Source organism: Durio zibethinus, chromosome 9, assembly GCF_047325235.1.
Source record: "Durio zibethinus cultivar Kanyao isolate XHJ-2024 chromosome 9, ASM4732523v1, whole genome shotgun sequence".
Classification (NCBI taxonomy): Eukaryota; Viridiplantae; Streptophyta; class Magnoliopsida; order Malvales; family Malvaceae; genus Durio; species Durio zibethinus.
Window position 1 is genome coordinate 27,090,107 of NC_143170.1, and position 18,633 is coordinate 27,108,739.

The 18,633-nt window shown below is 28.8% G+C and overlaps 2 pseudogenes across 2 annotated transcripts; one reads left to right on the forward strand and one right to left on the reverse strand.

The window, feature by feature from the left end:
- Positions 1-3,226: 3,226 nt before the first annotated feature.
- On the reverse strand, positions 3,227-14,429 carry LOC149516920 (CBBY-like protein; annotated as a pseudogene). The gene is made up of 9 exons (XR_016345272.1): positions 14,066-14,429; positions 13,613-13,685; positions 13,363-13,520; positions 12,848-12,914; positions 12,346-12,442; positions 11,797-11,843; positions 11,551-11,631; positions 4,391-4,468; positions 3,227-4,019 (listed from the first exon to the last, which is right to left on the reverse strand). The product of XR_016345272.1 is annotated as a CBBY-like protein (transcript).
- On the forward strand, positions 4,481-9,656 carry LOC111313522 (pentatricopeptide repeat-containing protein At5g50280, chloroplastic-like; annotated as a pseudogene). The gene is made up of 5 exons (XR_016345369.1): positions 4,481-4,670; positions 4,751-4,923; positions 5,911-6,477; positions 6,736-8,382; positions 9,120-9,656. The product of XR_016345369.1 is annotated as a pentatricopeptide repeat-containing protein At5g50280, chloroplastic-like (transcript).
- Positions 14,430-18,633: the final 4,204 nt, after the last annotated feature.

The following is an 18,633-nucleotide window of genomic DNA, read 5'->3' on the forward strand; positions in this document are numbered from 1 at the left end:
TATAGGGAGACCTAGCGCCAGCATAAAAAAAAGTAACAAAATAAAAAAAAATTTGGCTGAAACTTTCAGTCTCGATCTACAGTGATTGAAATTGTTTTCCAAGGAAGGGAGGTTAGATCTAAGAAGAGAGGGGTGGAAGGATTTTTTTTTAATGTATTTTGGAAGTTTTTCGGTGCCGATAATGACAGACAGTGACTAACAGCAATGGCAGCACAACAACGATGGTGATTGGCTGGCCCTTGGGATTTTTTTTTAGTTCAGAAAAAAAAAAAGATCTTTTTTTAGGAGAGATTGGAGAAATGAAGTAAAAAAAATTTAGTCTTTTATATAAACTGTCAAAAGCCAAAACGATATCATTTCAATAAGGATTAAAACAATATTGTTTTAAGGAGTGAAACGACGTTGTTTTGACCTTAAAAGGATTTGCGTGTCTGCCTTGACTTGACTCGGGGTCTGTGCATCCGACTTAGTGATTTGCTTTCCTTTTAGCTTAAATCAATCATGTTGAATCTGTCTTGAACTACCAAAAGCTTAGTTTGAACCATTAAACTAACCGGTCGACCAAAATTAGTGTTGATCGAATCATTGATCGGTCCAATTCAAATAAAAAAATTTTTTTTTGAATTATTTTTGTTATGTTAAATTATATTAATTTTATGTATATTAAAATGTTGATATTTGTTATAATAAAATTTTGTTGAAATAACTAAAAATAAATAATAAGTATATAGTTAAAATTTTTGATAATTTTGTTAATTTTAAAATAAATCTTATAAAATAAAAAATAATAATAAAAATGTAAGAGAAGAAAATTTTTATCTGAAGATGATATTTAAAGATATTCTGAGTAGTGATACCTACAAAATTTCTAAATGAGAAGATTTTTTAAAATACTACTAGTATATTAGAGTATTTATAAAAAGTTTTCAATATAATAAAAATTTTATTTTTTTGTTATAAAATAGTAAATAAAAATTAACTAATAAAAAAATAAAGTGATAAAAAATAAGGAAAAAGAAAATTTTATCCGACGACGGGATTCTAAAAGTATTTTGAGTAAAGATGCTCTACAAAATCCTTAGGTGATGAGATTTTTTGAAAATATTATCAGTATATTAGAATATTTATAAAAAATCTTCAATATGATAAAAAAAATTTTCTTAAAATAATAAAAAATAATAATAATAATTTAATAAACAAAGCCAATAAAATTTCTACAAGAAAAAAATTAAAAAATATGCATCAATATATTATCATTTGCATTACATGCGCGATAGTTTTTTTTTACGAAAAGTAAATTCGAGTCTCCGAGAATGAAATTCTAAGATATTCCAAGAAGCGATGTCTAAAGAAATCTCTAAGTGAAAAAAAATTCTTTTAATGTTACCAACTTACTTGAACATTTTAAAAATTATTTCAATAAAAGAGTTCTAATTTATTTTTCTCGAATAAAATAGAATGACACAAAAATGAATAATAAAAGGTAATAAGTAATAATAAAAACACTAAAATTTCAATAAACAAAAGAAGTTAAAGAAATTATTTTTCAAACACTGAACCTAAAATTGTTTTTATTAAAATCAATGAATAACACATAATTAATTAGTATTGTTTTAAATATGCACTATATGGGTGCTAAATCTTTTTCACGCATAACTGATTCTCAGACCCAGACTATTTCATAGATTCTAAAATTATCTTTTCAATAAATTTTAATTAATTTTAAAATTTCATTAAGAAGATATATTTTAATAAGTAATCAATCGTATTTAATTTTTAAAAAAATTAATGGTGACTCCGTTTTTCATTTCCAAATTTGTTGGCCAGCTCCAAAACCATTACAACAATAAGTTCTACAATTTCCTGCTTTTGCAAAGGCCTAACATGGTTTAGTTTTCTGTTAATATTAGTTAAAACAAAGGAAACAATTGCGAATTAGCCTTGAGAAAAGACAATAATTTTAAGAGAATAGTGAATGAAGTAACTATCTACAGTAGAATTTTTTTAGTTTGCCACACTTTTTGAGTTTAAATTATGCAGTGGTCATACAATTTAGGAATGTCAATCTTACCATATCAATTTGATTTTATATCCGAATAGGTCATATATAAAAGGATAGAGAGAAGGATGTCGATGGATGCAATTTTAAATTTTTATTTAATATTGAGATGGAAATGAATAATATAACATCCATCTCGTACTTTACATATATATTTTTATATATTCAATAGATAGATTTTTTATTAAATAATTAAATAATTATTATTATATTTTTTATTTAAAAATATATTAATATATATTAAAAAATTATAAAAATATACGAGATAAAAATTAAATATTTTAATTTTAATTTTTTTAAAAGCTATAAGTGAAAGAATTATTCATATTTATTAAATATATGGGAAAATTGGGATAGATTTGAAATACCTTTGAGTATGGATTAGGGATGAATATAATCCATTGACATCCTTAATACAATTGATTTCATGAGGAGATGCTTTTCTTCACTTGATTAATTATTTGAGACAGCTGAATAATAACCGCAACTTATTGGTTTTCATCGATTCTTACAGCTGATTAAAATGCAGTTTCTTGGAATTAGGTTTTTAACTCAATTAATTTATGCCAATATTTTTTATAGACGGTATCAAGCAGGTTAGAAGGTTAAATTTTTAACACTTGTAATTTTTTTTTTCTATTATCAAGCTGAAGAAGAAACATAAACCACTTGGTGGTAATCAACAATATAAATAAATATATATATATATATATTATATAATTTTGTTGGAGTTATTCCATTATTATCCTTCATTGCTTACATTATTCTGAGATAAAATTATCTTGTTTATCAAGAACACTTTTTCATTAACACAACTACTCCATCTTACTTCATCCCAAATCTCTGTCTTCCACAAATGCCTTCATGGCTCAGATAGTTACTTTCTATAAGTAGTTTTACACTTAGAAGTCACTTCCAATCTGGCTTCTGGATTATGGTTTTTTATCTCTTTAGACCTATATTAAGAAATGCGTTGTTTGCTAGAAGACTGTGGCCTCACTCAAGTGTGGTGGTTATTATCAATAGTCTTACTTTACTTTTAGAGAAAATTTAACTTGACATTCCTTTTACGCTATTTTGCTTTTCATACAAAATTATATTACACATATATACAGTTGAATTTCTTTAATTTTATAAGTCGTATATAGAGATTGTTCGAGTCTAAAATTTTCGTTGTCCAATTAATGTGATAATTTCTCTTATTACTAAATAAAAATTTTCAAACCAATAAATTCAAATTGATTTTAGATTAGAATTTGAAGTGAAATATCTAATGGTTTCAAATCTAAATAGTAATCCACTCATAAAGTATATATTCTCAATATTTCTCCTTTGAAAAACCGCTTCTGTGTTCTCCTTGAGAAGTTGGGAGATGGCAACCTCCAACATCTTCGTTATTGTCGTACTACTTGTTTGGATGACCTGGATCAACACTTGCAGCGCCATCAAGCCACCGCCAAAGTTCCCAGCCATTATCATCTTAGGTGATTCAACTGTGGATACCGGTAATAACAACTATATCAGCACATTGTTTAAAGCCAATGAACCCCCATATGGAAAAAACTATCCAGGCCACATTCCTACAGGGAGGTTTTCAGATGGGAAACTTGTGCCTGACTTTGTGGCCTCTTCTCTGGGAATCAAAGAGGCTGTCCCTCCTTTCCTGAAACCAAATCTGTCAGACAATGAGCTCCGCACTGGTGTGAGCTTTGCCTCTGCTGGATCAGGATACGATGATTTAACCACTGTGTTATCCAATGTCATCCCGGTTTCAAAGCAAGTTGAGCTCTTTAAAAGTTACATGGAGAAGCTGAAGGGAGTTGTAGGAGAAGAGAAGACCAAGAACATCATTGGTGAGGCTCTGGTGATAATCAGTGCAGGAACTAATGACCTTATTTTAAATTTCTTTGATATACCAACAAGACGATTGGAGTTTGACAGCAGCGGGTACCATTGTTTTCTGCTTCAAAGGCTACAAAATTTCGTCAAGGTAGAAACAACTCAAATCTGTTTAATATTTAGTTTCTTGTCAGACTTATATTCAAGTTATTCCATTGCCGATTGATTTTAAGTTAGATGTTTAACAACCAATGTTCTATTCTATTGTTCTTGCCTATTATTCTTGCTTGCTACCCTTCATGTTTATCTCAGCTTCTGTTTTCGTCTACACGTGATGAGAAACTGTATTTTTTTTGGGGGGTTTTATATTGGGTGCTTAAAACTCATAATTCAAATTATTACAAGTTTGCTAATGTCTTGCTTTACTAGCTCTGAGACTCAAAGCAACAAAAAGAAAACAGATTTGAACTGCAGTATTCATATATGCGGTACCTGTGCTTGAGTTTATAGGAATTATATGATCTGGGATGCCGAAAAATGGTTGTAGCTGGCCTACCTCCAATTGGTTGTCTACCAATTCAAATGACAGTCAGATTTGAGATTCCAACAAATCGAAAATGCTTGGAGGATCAGAACTCAGATGCTCAATCTTACAACAAGAAGCTTGTGAAACTGTTGCCTGAAATACAAGCAACGCTGCCATGCAGCAAGATTGTGTATGCAGACGTTTATGAGCCATTGGCTGACATGATAAATCATCCTCAACAATATGGTAATAATCTAACTGTGTTCTTCGAGTCATAATACTTACGTTATTATGCCAAATTTTAACTGTTTTGCATGGCAAAACAGGGTTTGTAGAAACAAAGAAAGGTTGCTGTGGCACTGGACTCCTGGAGGTTTCATTCCTGTGTAATCCATTGACTCCAATATGCAGAAAACCTTCACAGTTTTTGTTTTGGGATAGTGTTCATCCCACCCAAGAAGTCTATCGATACCTTGCCAAACTATTTGTGAAGGAAGTTGTTTCTCAATTTTAATTATGAACATTGTAATTTCGAATTGATTGAAAATATTATTATGTATTTTTAATTTTGTTATTGATTATTTAAATTATAACTTAAGAATTTTTAATTGTTTGTTAAAATGTTGAAATTTTAATTTTAGTAATAAAAATCAAATGGCAAAGTGTGAATTTTTAACTCTTAATACGTAATAATTTAATCCTATAAGAAATATATGAAATTAATGATTATAAGGAGTTGATTCTATTATTTTAGATAATATATAATATTATAAATTTTAAAATTTAATCTGAATTTAAATTGATTTTTTTTTTGAATTTATTTAAATTGACTTTTATTAGTTTTGTTCAATTTATTAAATTTTAAATTAAACTTTTTTATTTTTATATATTATTTTAATTGAACTTTTTTATATATTTTAATAGATTTATAAAAAATAATTAGTTTATTTTATAAAAATTTTAAAAATATATAAAACCTAAAATATATATAATTCGATTTTTTTCGATTTTTTATATTTTAATATGAAATTCAATTTAATATATATTTTAATATTTAAATTTAATCTCAACTAAATAAAAAATTAATTTAAATCAAATCAAATACTATAACTTCAAATCAATTTTAATTTTTTCGATTTTTTTCTCACCTTCCTCGAAATTACAGACTCGTCGCATCACATAAAACGAACGGCTCAATATTGTTTCTTTGTCAACCACCTAAACGCTGCGTTTTGCCAAGCCGGAGCCCGCTGTTTCACTAAGAGCACATCGCTAAGATGAGCAAAGTATAGTGCACTGAACTGAAATATCTATACGTAAAACCTTTAACCATGTCCCTGATTTAGCAAACCTTGTGTGGTTCATTCACCTTCATGTTTCGCACTCACTTCCCAAATAATCCTTCTTCGAAACCTCTTCTCTTTCAGGAACCCCAACAACAAGAACTAGAAACAGATAACCCTAAGTCCCAGAACTTGAAAAAGAGGAAGATGAAGAAGAAGGTGACAGAAAAGAACCATTTATCAGATTATTCAAGTCACGCCTATCAACTCCTGACCCACCACGCCAAGGCAAATTGTCCCTCCAAAAGAACCGCCTCTCTTCTTGGCACTTCGCACCTGATATTCGATCCTTACCTGACCCTGAATTTGACTCCGGAACTGAGCCTGATGGAAAAGATATTTTGTCAGAAGCAAAACAACAAACAGATTCTATGCATGGGGACTTAAACGAACTATCTGAAGGCTTCGTGGGAGAAATTGTACGAATTGCGAAGTTGAGTGAAAAAGAGTGCTTGGAAGTGTTGGTATTGATGGGAAAGGAAGGTGTTCTTTTGGGGTGCTTGTACTTTTTTGAATGGATGGGGTTGCAGGAGCCTTGTCTTGTTTCACCTCGAGCTTGTTCGGTTATGTTTCCGTCGTTGGAGATTTTGTTTAGGAATTTGCCACAGAGTCAGGCGTTTAGCGATGTTCAGGTTTTTAAAGCTGCCATTTCAGGGCTTTGTGCTCTAAAAGGTAAGTTTTTGGGAGGTTCATATAAATGTGGTTGCTTGGTGATAACAGTTTACTATTTATTAAAGGGTTAATGGCATTAATGACTCATGAATTATACAGTTTTTAATGTGATTCATGAATTATGATTTTGTTAATTAATGTTATATTCACTCCTAATATAAATCGTTTCAAATGAGATACGTAATTAATAAATTCAAATAGCACATTAAAAATTTTTAAAATTTTACTATAATTCAGAGACATTCAAGTCATCTCTTTATTAAACTAGTAGGAGTGACATTTTCTTATTTCTTTAGAACTTATATAGGCATGATGACGCTTGGAAAGTCTATGAGGCAATGGAAGCAAACAATGTTCTACCAGATCATGTTACATGCTCCATAATTATTACAATTATGAGGAAAACAAGGCGTTGCAAAAGATTCATGGGAGTTCTTTTGAAAGAATGAACAGAAAAGGAGTAAATGGAGTGCTGAAGTTTTGGGGGTGATAATAACGTCCTTCTGTGATGAAGGGCTGAAGAATGAAGCCTTTATAATCCAATCAGAAATGGAGAAGAAAGGGGTTGCTTCCAATACCGTAGTGTACAACACTTAGATGGACGCTTATAGTAAGTCAAACCAAATTGAGGAAGTGGATGCCTTCTTTGCTGAGATGAAAGCAAAAGGCCTTACACTCACATCTGCTTCCTTTAACATAGTTATGGATACATACAGCCGAATTGTTGAGAAGCTGCTGTCAGACATGTAGGACATGCGCTTGAAGCTGAATGCTAAATCATATACTTGCCTGCTTAGCGCCTATGGGAGACAGAAGAAGATGAGTGACAGGGCTGCAGACGCATACTCGAGGATGAAAAAAGTTGGGCAAAAACCCACTTCACATTCTTATACATCCCTTAACCATGCTTATTCCATCAGTGGTTTGCATGGAAAGGTGCAGCGAGAAGGAACTAAGCCCTCCATCTAAATTGGATGCATTAGGCGTGTAGGTGATACTCAAACATTGATGAAAGTTTTGGAAGTTGATGATCAGTAAAAAAATTGAAGGTACATGAGTTATTTAACAGTCTTCTTGACGGATTTGCTAAACAAGGTCAGTATGCATAAGCAAGGGATTTATTTTCTGAATTGGGGAAGATTGGCTTGCGACCTATTGTAATGACAGATAATATGCTGATGAATGCATATGCAAGTGGAGGGAACACCAAAAATTGCCGCAACTGTTGAAAGAGATGGCAACTCTCAATCCAAAACCCGATTCTTTCACTTATTCAATCATGATCTATGGCTTTGTTCAGGTTCGTGACTTTAGGAGGGCATTCTATTATCGCAAACAGATGGTAAAAAGTGGGCAAGTTCCTGATATAAAGTCCTATGAAAAGCTTAGGACAATATTGGATGTAAAAGCTGCAACACAGAACAAGAGGGACAGGAGTGCTATACTTGGTATAATTAATAGCAAAATGGGCATGGTCAAAGGAAAGAGGAAGACGAAGAAAGATGAATTCTGGAAGTACAAGAAAAAGCATCGTAAAACTCCTGATGTTGCTCATGGTGGTCAGCAATGATGCCTGTTCTGCATTATATGACAGCTCAGTTAGTCACTCTTGATTTTTCTTTGGAGACTTGTCTATCCTGTCTACTAGTGCCCTTTGGTTTGAAAAGTTGAGATTGCATGAGATCTTCATCTATTCCAAGATATGGTGTCAGATGGCAATGATCAAGTGTTAGCACTTGGATGGTTTTGCTTTTGCGGTGGAAGGTGACAAATTTTGCTCTAATCCTTAACCCCACCAAAATATGATCTTAGCATTCTGTGACCAATAAGCCTATCCTTTTGTAATGAAAGCCTTCAAAATATTGCTCTGATCCCTTAACCAGCTAGTAGATCGGCCACAGCTTATCTGTGAATGTGATCTGGCATCAACACAACGCTAGGAGGTAATTGTCTAAATTCAGATTAAATTTGCATGAATATACTTTGGATGTCTGAGTTATCTGCCTTATAGAATCAAATGATTAGTGTTGTTCTTGATAAGCAAGACAGTATAGCTTAGGTCTATTTTAGCTGGTAGGTCAGTGTTTTATGAACTTTCTGGATGCCCATTCCCGCTTTAGGCCTGGTAACCTGCCAAGTATAAATCATTCCTTGACCTTTCTCCATACTAGCCAACCCCATCATAGAGTTGAGAAAACTACTTTATAGATATTAAGGATATCAACCAATCATATCCATGCTGTACAATTCATGGTTATTAACAGGAAAAAAATCATAATATTTTATAAGGAACAGTCAGTGTGATGGCCTGATGGGTAAATAGCATTTGAAGAAAAATAAAGGACAAATGAATGGTCTGTTGAGTCAGAGTTGGATCAATAGATCAGAAAGATATTACTCATGATCAGTAGTTTATAGCAAAGAATGCAAAACATTCCAAGTATATGAAGTTGATTCCAGTTATAGGCAGTACAAAGATGAGAAGATGGCCAAAACTCTGGTTGAATTGATGTTATGGTTCAGGTTCTCATGGTATATCCATTGAAGCAATAATAATTCTTCCCTAGCAAGAGAAAGAATCAAAAACTGAATTCAGGGGAAACAATTTTAACTTAATAAGTATGTTTTATTTTTTTTCTATTTGTTTTTGACTTGCTATGTAATGCTGGTTTCTTTGCAGATGACATTGAAGCATATTCATTTCAGGAATCTTGATGGATGTCACATAGCCAGAATCTAATCGACCAACATCCCAATATAATGTTGGGCTACAAAAATCTGTGGGTAATCTTCTCCTTTTAAACTTCTAGTAAAGGCGGGATATATATACAATAGCCAAAGGAATTTTGGCAGGCACCTACATGAATTATTGAGCATTGAACCATCAACTTACAATCTAAGCCATGCCCCCGTTAGACTAATTGTCATGTAGCAACTGGAATTAGGTATACTGGTCCTTTCAAGAATTTCGGCATCTAGATTATATGGATGATCACTAGGTTCAACTCTGACTATTCTCAATGCCTGTAGCTCTCTAGGCAAGGCTGTGGTGCGTTAATGACTACTTTTTGCTCAGCCTCTAATGTTTTCATCTTTTGCTAGGCTACCTTTTGCAAATCCTCTGTAAAGCAGCATCAGCTGAAGTTGAACATTGGTCACTAGGACTAAAAGCTAACATTCTACCAATAAATCATACCACTGTTAAGATAAGCAATTTACAATCAATCCCTTTATCTGTATCTTATACCCATCATCATATTTTCCTCTGGTTTGTAGCAAATTTCTAATGGCAGTGAGAGCTACCGACGTATCAAGAGAAGAGGAGAGCATAATATATCCTAGACCTGATAATTTTATACACGACATGATGACACAACAAGAAAATGATACGGAAAAAATTGTATGTGAATTTAATGTAATTGTGTTTCGTGTCTTAATTATGTCGACATGATTAAGACACAACATTATTTGTATGGTGTTCGTGTCAAATAGTAATGACACACTTAAAACATGATACTATTCATAACATAAAAAAATTTAAAAAATTATTTTAATTTATTTAAAAAATAAATTAATAATCATATTTATCATATTATTTTAGTGTTTAAATATATTAGATATTTAATTTTTAAAATTTTTTTATTTAAATACTGATTTAAATGATATTTTTTATTTAAATAAATGAATTAGTTGTATATAATCGTGTTATTTGTATATAATCGTGTTAATTATGTTGTGTCGTGTCATATTATTTGAGTAATTAATCGTGTCTAATCTTGTTATTCGTATAGAATTATATTAATCATATTATATCATGTTGTGTTAGTTAGATATAAATTAATTTCAAAAGTATTAATTATATCGTGTTACATGTAACAATATAATAAACGTGTCATGTTTTTATTTAAGTTATTCATGTCATTCATGTATTCATATTATGTTTATTTCAAAATTATTCATATTATATTTAAAATCGTATTTGATATGAAATACAATATGAGGACTCGAATTGTCAAGTTTAATAAATCCTCCCAAGGTTTAGGGTGTGGAAGGAATCACTCATTTTGGAAGCATTAAGGTCCATTCTGATGCAGTTTCGCTCTCATGATATGAACCCATGCTTGTCTTTCATATCAGTACATTGAATTTCCTCTCAAGCTAGTCTTCTTTGGTGCTTTTAAATTGGTTTGGCAGTCTATTTCTAGTATTTATTAACCTTATTCTGATCCTTCCATTATCTTATTTTGTCTTTGTTTGAACTTTGAATAGAATCTTTTATCTTCAAACCGCCCTTTTTTTTTCATTGTTTTGTCTTTTTTCCCATATTGCTTTTCACAAGCAGCTTTTCGGCTTGACTAATCATCAAAAAATGCAAAGAAATCCTTGTAACCATATAATTTGTTTTTATTTGACGAAAACTTATGACAAATTATATATGTTCATAGTAGTTTTTAAAGTATTTGAGATCGTAAGAATTTAAATTTTAATCTAGAATTAATAATTCAGTATTACACGTACAGATCATGTGATTATTAGTATAATTCACATTTAAACGTTTTTATTTGAAACTAAAAGTTAAATATTATATTAATAGATTACATGATTTAGACATAATTCACCTTTAAATGTGTTTATGGGTTAAATATTTATACGAATTTGGATAATTATGGTTAAGTATTTGATTACATTCATATTGGATTTGAGCATATTTTTAAGATTTGAAGGTCTTTGAAATATTATTATCCTAATAAATAATTATTAATTTAGTTCTAAAATTAAAATACATTTTTAAACATTAAAATCTCGATAAAAAGAAAACAAAGAAAGGGAAGTATGGGCAATTCAAGTTGGATTCCCCCAAACCCTAACCCAAATCGGTTGTTGTTGGCCCGCACCGGGTGTAACATGAATTGTTAATGCATGGCATGATTGGAAGATTCAGGACACTTTTCATAGTCTTACTGTCTTATAGGATGATAAAGACCTAGAAATTGGTTTCAAGGAAAAGGATGAAAGGGGGAAAGGGCTGGGATATGGTAAGAGAACTTTTCATGTATGGGCAATAAGCACAGTACTTAAGCAGCTTGAAAGAAGCCTGCAGAAATAGTTACCTGCTCCTTGTCACTATGCAAGTCATTCCAGCAGCTTTGGCAACAGTTAGTCCTATGGCACTGTCTTCTACAACAACACAGCTGAGGAACAAATTGGGAAAAGAAATCAACGTTTATAAACATTTTTTTCTCATAAAACAAATGCATGTTAACAATAGAAAATATAAGCATTTGAATAGGAACTTTCATAAAATTGCCAGCAGGTTGAGGAGTCAGTAATTTGAAAGCATTGGAAGCATTCTATGCCTCGGAGGATCAACACCAAAAGTGTTTGCTGCTAATGTATAGATGGCCTGCCAGAAAGAATATGTAGTCTTTAGCAGCAGATAATACATCTTCATGTAGACAAACATATGAACGCAAATTGTAATGGGTCACTTGTTAACCATATTAATAAACCTGATGATTTAAAATACGATACAGTGATATAATCAAAAAAATATAATATAGTGATAAAATTCAAAAGTTTAGCAAAAAACCGTATATGAGTTGGGTAAAAACCAAATAACTTGTTTGTGTTTGGCATATGAACATAAATTATGACATACTAATTTTCGGGTTTTACATATATTAGACATGAAATAAACTGACAAATACATAAATTGCCACGTCTAAAAATAAAGCATGCTTGATTAAGCATTGAATTTAGAAGCCTCTTCTGTATTTATAATGATTACTCATGACTGAAGTTATATTTCTGTTTTGAAGGTTCTGAGAGCAAAACTAAATGATATTTACATCCATTTGTTTCCATTGCCTTTCTACAATTAACTTTAACAGTAATGAAATACTCACTGGATCAGGTTTTTTACAAGAAACTACATCACCAGCAAATATCTTGATTTTTTTCTGCTCGCTCTGGTCCCAGTAAACATGAAACCACTGCAGAGACCTAAAAGTAGCATATATAGTTCAGCTATTTGATACAATAAAATTCAATAAGAAGATCTCAAAACTCTTTATATCAATCCTAACATACAATAACCAAGCTTCAATGTGTAATGGATTTGACTAAAGCTTCATTAGGGAGCCTGATTGGAGGATTCCCATTGCACCAAAAACACCTATAGTGGGGGGGAAGCAGCCTTCTAATCAGACTCCCAAATGGACTGTAGGAAGATTAGACTTGAGAATTCAATAAGAACCCTCCATATAAGTGCCAGGTTTATTTGAGACTTTAAAAAATGCGTCATGATGGAATTAGCATAACTGCAATTTTCAGATTTACTGCAAATCATCCTTGGCCAAACTAAAGCAATCATACAGTAATCATAGTTGTAGAACCTGATTAGCATACCACCTTCTCATTGGACGTGTTGCACACAGCAACTTTTACTCCTTTCTCCAAAGCTTTATCAATCAACCTGTTTAATATGATATTAATAACTCAAAAGGCTAGAATCTGGGAATCTAAAATATCTCAAAATCAGATTAATTATATTGTATCAAACGACAATCATAAGAACTCGGAACTTAACCCAATTCATGCAGCCACCTTTAAAAGGTGACATCCATACGTTTAGAATTCAAATCCCAACACTTACAACCCTTTCTCCTATCCCCATGCTACAGTTTCTTTTGTGTGAAAAGAGAGACAATCATAAGCAATAAAATGGTTGCATTCAGAGGAAGCTCCAAGCAAACTTTGGAAACACATCTCTTCACTACATATGTGATTGAATTCTTCATTTTTCTTGCTATTCTTCATGAATATGCTAAACAATCACATTTATGATGAACTTGAATCCTCTAAACACAAACATTTGATTAATAAAGAGTGCATAGATTGACAGAAGTAAGAGAGTAACTAACTTTGCTACACCAGGACGAAGAGGGAGCAATCTATTTTCAATAAGGGCCATGAACAACTCAGTTGTTCTCTTATGAAGTGAAGCAATGAATTCATTTCTTTCTTCTTCACTCTTTGGAGCTTTCTCTAGCCACCAGTCTTGTTGAAGTAAGCTGTCATCCTATAAACACAGAATTAACTGAAAACTGCTTCAATTTTTATTAATTTGAAAAGCAAAAAGAAAAAAGAAAGAAAATTACTAAGAGTGATTACCTTTCTTTTCCACCGCCAATTTTGAGTAACTCCCCGTACAAATCCACATCCCATATAACGCCCAATTCTTTCAGTTTGTATCATGTAAATTTCAATGACAATTTAAAACATCACACGAAAATATGATACAAAGGTTACAAATATGTACATGTTAGTAATAACTATATATGAGTTTAATAAAATTATAAAAATATATTTCATATTTTTGTACACATAAAGATTACACGATTCAAAATTTTAATAATAATTTTATATATAAATTTTAACAAAACTAAAAATATATATACTTTTTATGTTTTCGTGTTTATATGGATTGTGAAGATAATAAAAATACATTAATTTTAATATTTTATATGATATAAATACATGAATTATCAAGTCTACCTTCAATCAAACCATTTCCAAAAATTTACAAAAGAGGGAAAAAGGGAAGGGAAGAACTTGGGGTTACATCTTTGAAAGTGTTATTGAAGGAAATCCTGTGACCATCCTTCTCAGTATCAACGAGCACACCATCACAGTCAAAAAGAAGAGCTGATGGAAGAGCAGAAGAAGAAGATGATGATGAAGAAGCTGAGCATTTGATTCTGAAAGAGGTACTAATCATTCTTGTTGCTGTTTTGTTGTAAAAGAATGTTGTTGAATTAAAGAGTGAAGATGGCAAGTTCTTTGTAGCCAGTAGATGGTAGCTGAATATGGAGGGTTTGGTATGACTGTAGCGAGAAGAAGAAGAAGAAGAAGAATAAGATGTTGGCATGGAATGAGAGATGGTGTTGAAGCCATTTCTTGGGCTGTCTTTTGGTTTTACCCCTTACCTCAAAAATATATATATATATATATATATATATATCCCAACAAATAATCATTAATAAAATTTAAATTTAAAATTTTTTAACCGATAAAAAAAATTGATATTAACCGATTAAATCAATTACTTATTTATAAAAATTAATTCCGTTCATTTTACGATTGCTGCCTTTTCAACTGTCTCTTCTCCCAACTTATCCGCCACAATTTCCGCAAATAGCTATGGGTCGGATCCATTTTAGAATCTGGGCCCTGTTAATAAAATATGGACACAATTATCATGCTTAGATCCATCCGCCACATTTATCAAACCCACAAGCTACGTTGTTGCGTTCTTTTTTCTATTTGAAATTGTCATATCTAATCATTAAAATTAAAATTTTATTATTTTATCAACAAGTTACAAAATTATATTATATTTACATATAAATTTAAATTTATGAGATATTTTTTATGAAATAAAATTATAAAATATTTGAATCAAAGTAAATAATATTTTATATATTAAATGTGAGTGATCACCAATTAATGAAAATTAAATATCATATCGTAGGAGTTCTTAAGTAATATACAATGGGGAGTCATTTTCAAAATCTTAACATTTAGTTTGATCTTGATCTTGATCTTGATATTGTTGTTGGATTTGACTTGACAGGATAGTCAAAATTTAAATATGAAGAGATTGTGATGCTTTCAATTTTATATTAAAAAAATATGTGCATATGATATGATTGTATATATATATATATATATATATACACATACGTAAAGATTTAAATTAAAATATGTGAGATACCTTTTGTAAAATAAAATTATAAGATTTTTAGATTAAAATAGACAATACATTATAAATTATGTGCGAATCTCCATACTTACAAAGACAAATGAATTTTTGTAACTTCAATAAGAATAAGGTAGTATTTGATATAAAATAATTATTCAAAAAAAATCATCATAATTTACATATGATGATTAAATCATTGTGTTTGATAAAATGTTTAATGATCTTACATAGCATTAATTTTGAATCATCAAGAATTATCAGGTCATTGTCTTTAAGAGTTATATAATTATCATCCAAAATAATGAGAAACTTTTATTATCGAGGTGAGTATTATGTAAAATTAATAATAATTAATGTTATCTATTTAATATGTGAATTAAAATTTTGATTTTTTTAAATTATAATTATTTTATATTATAAAATTTTTTATATTTTTAAATTAATATTCATTGTAACAAATTCAAAAAATTTTTTTTTTTTTACTTTTTCTAATATTTTATATATAATATAATGTATTTTTTATTGTGATTTAAATAGATTACTTTTGTTTTCTAATTTGAATTTTTTTATATAATTTATTTTATCAAAATTATTTCACTTAATAAATAAATATGTTTAATAATTTGATTGTATTTATTATAAAATAAATAAAATATTTTTATGTTTTATGAATTATTATCTTTAAATAACATTTAAATTATTAATTTGTGTAATTATTATAATAAAAATAATTATTTTCATACTTTTAAATAAAATAATATTTAATTTTTAATAATATCAAATACAATGATGTTTAATTTATATAAATTAATAATTGTTAACTAAATAAAATTATTTCAAATCATAAATAATAAAATTATTTTTGAAATTATATTATTACAATAATTTTGAAAATTATATAAATTATTTATGGTATATAAAATTAATAATAATCAAGAGATGAAGTGCCTTATTTTAATGCGTTTTACTCGTCTGTTTCTGCCATTGACCATGAAATTTTGCAGGTTTTTACCCAGTTTCCCTGCACCTTCCACTTTCAGAAGAATGCAAGGAGGCAAATATAAATGGTGATGATGTGATGGTACTAATTGTCATAGGAAACAATAAACTGATATGTATTCAATTCAATCTATATTTTCATTTGAATTTTAGAATTTTGATAATTAATTTATATAAAAAATATTTTTTTAATGTGAATTTTTTATGATTTAATTAAGATCGTTGAAATTAAAATTTTAATATTTTATTAATAATTTAAGCCACGATAAATAAAATTGGTCACTTTCAGTACTATTATAATTCATAAATTATAAATGAAAAATTGCCCAGTTTATTATATTTGTTTTTGTACATTGCAACTTACAAGTCAAAGCAAATATGGAAAGCACACCAATTTGAGCTCATGGACAATCATTGATAAGGAAATGTTATGGTATTCAACAGTTTCAACCACACGGTGACCTGTTAAATCTTCACCAACGGTCAATCAATGTGATTTTTTTTTTTTTCATTTGCTACACTCAATACAATACTCTCAATGATTTTGTGATTAGTTTTCACTAATAAGGAAACTAATTATTTCTTTTTGTTTTTTTTAATTTGTTGTGTTTTTAATTTGATAAATTTTATAATAAAATGAATTGATTGATAAAAATAATAAAATTTTACCGTAAAACAATTGATTTTCGATGAATTTCTTGCATCTCAATTTGATATGAATATTTTTGTAAAAATTTGATATCAAATCAAGTCAAGATCGCTTTTTATTTAAAAAAGTAAATACAAATAAAAATGGATTTAGAATATTTTTTTCCAATCCACTTATAATATACATATAAATATATTTTTTATTATTTATTTAATTTTATATATTTATATAATAAAATTATTATTTTATATTTTAATTTAAGACATTAACATTTTAAATTCAGTTTAAATGTTCACATAAAAAGTCGATGATCTATCTTTTCCTTTTTTTTTTCTTTGTTTATATTTTCTCTTTTTTTATTTTTTATTAATAAAATTATTATTTAATACTTTAATTTAATATATTAATATTTTAAATTCAATTGAGATTTTATGTTGTACCACAACAGTTTGCTTTTTATTTTTCTATGCTTTTTTAAATTATATTAATTTTGTGAAAAAATAAGATTAATGAAAATGTTCACGTGTCACTCTCATTTGACTTTTTTTTTATATTTTTATTTTTTTAATTAGATAAATTTTATAATAAATGCATCAATTGATAGAGATGTTAAAATAATTTGTGTTAGTTGGATTTTGATCCATTCTAATATAGTAAGTACTAACTTTTTAAAATTGATATCGAATTAAGATGGTTTGAATTTTTTTTTTTTTAATAAATGAGATTAGAACAAAAATATATTTAAAGTGTTTTACTTCAATTCATTTGGAGTATATATAAAATATATATGTTTTATTATTAATTTTATTATATATTATATTAATAAAATTATTATTTGATGTATAAATTTAAAAAATTAATATTTTTAACTTAATGGGGTGTGTACGTCGCACTTTTTATGATTTTTTTTCCTTCTTCCATTTTTGTTCTTTTCACTTTTTTTCTGGTTTTTATTTTTTTATATTTTTTTAATTAGATAAAATTTATAAAAAATGGTCAATTGAAATATTCACATATTATTTTAATTTTACTTTTTAAACCTTTTCACATTTTTTAATTTTTTAATTAAATAAATTTTATGATAAAAAATCTGATATATAAAAATAAAAAAATTTATGACTCACATCAATGCTGGAGTTTTACTCGTCTGTTTCAGCCACCAAGACATCGGCATTGATCATGAAATTTTGCAGGTATTGTACGGGAGCAACCATTGCCCAGTTTCCCTGCACCTCTCACTTTCTGAAGACTACAAATATAAACGGTGATGATACGATCGATAAGTAATTAATTTAATTGATTAAAATTTTATTTTTATTATAATTATTTTAAATATATTATTTATATTTATTTATTTTAAATTATCGAATATGATATATTTAATTTAAAAATTAAATAATTTATTTATTTTTAAATTTTTTGTTAAAAAAAAAAGGTGATGATGTGATAGTATTAATTGTCATATGCAAGAATAATATGTTAGGTATTTAATTAAATCTATACTTTCATTTGCAATTTAGAATTTTGTTAATTAATTTCTGCAAGAGATCAATCACCTTTTTGGTATTTGAATTTTTTATAATTTAAATCAGGATCGTTAAAATTAAATATTTAATATTTTATCGGACCGTTGACAAAATCCATCACGTTTCACTATAATTATGAATCTATAAATTATAAGTAAAAAAATACCCAGCTTGTCATATTTGTTTTTGTACATTGCAACCGACAAGTCAAAGCAAATATAGAAAGCACACCAATTTGAGCTCACGCACGATCATT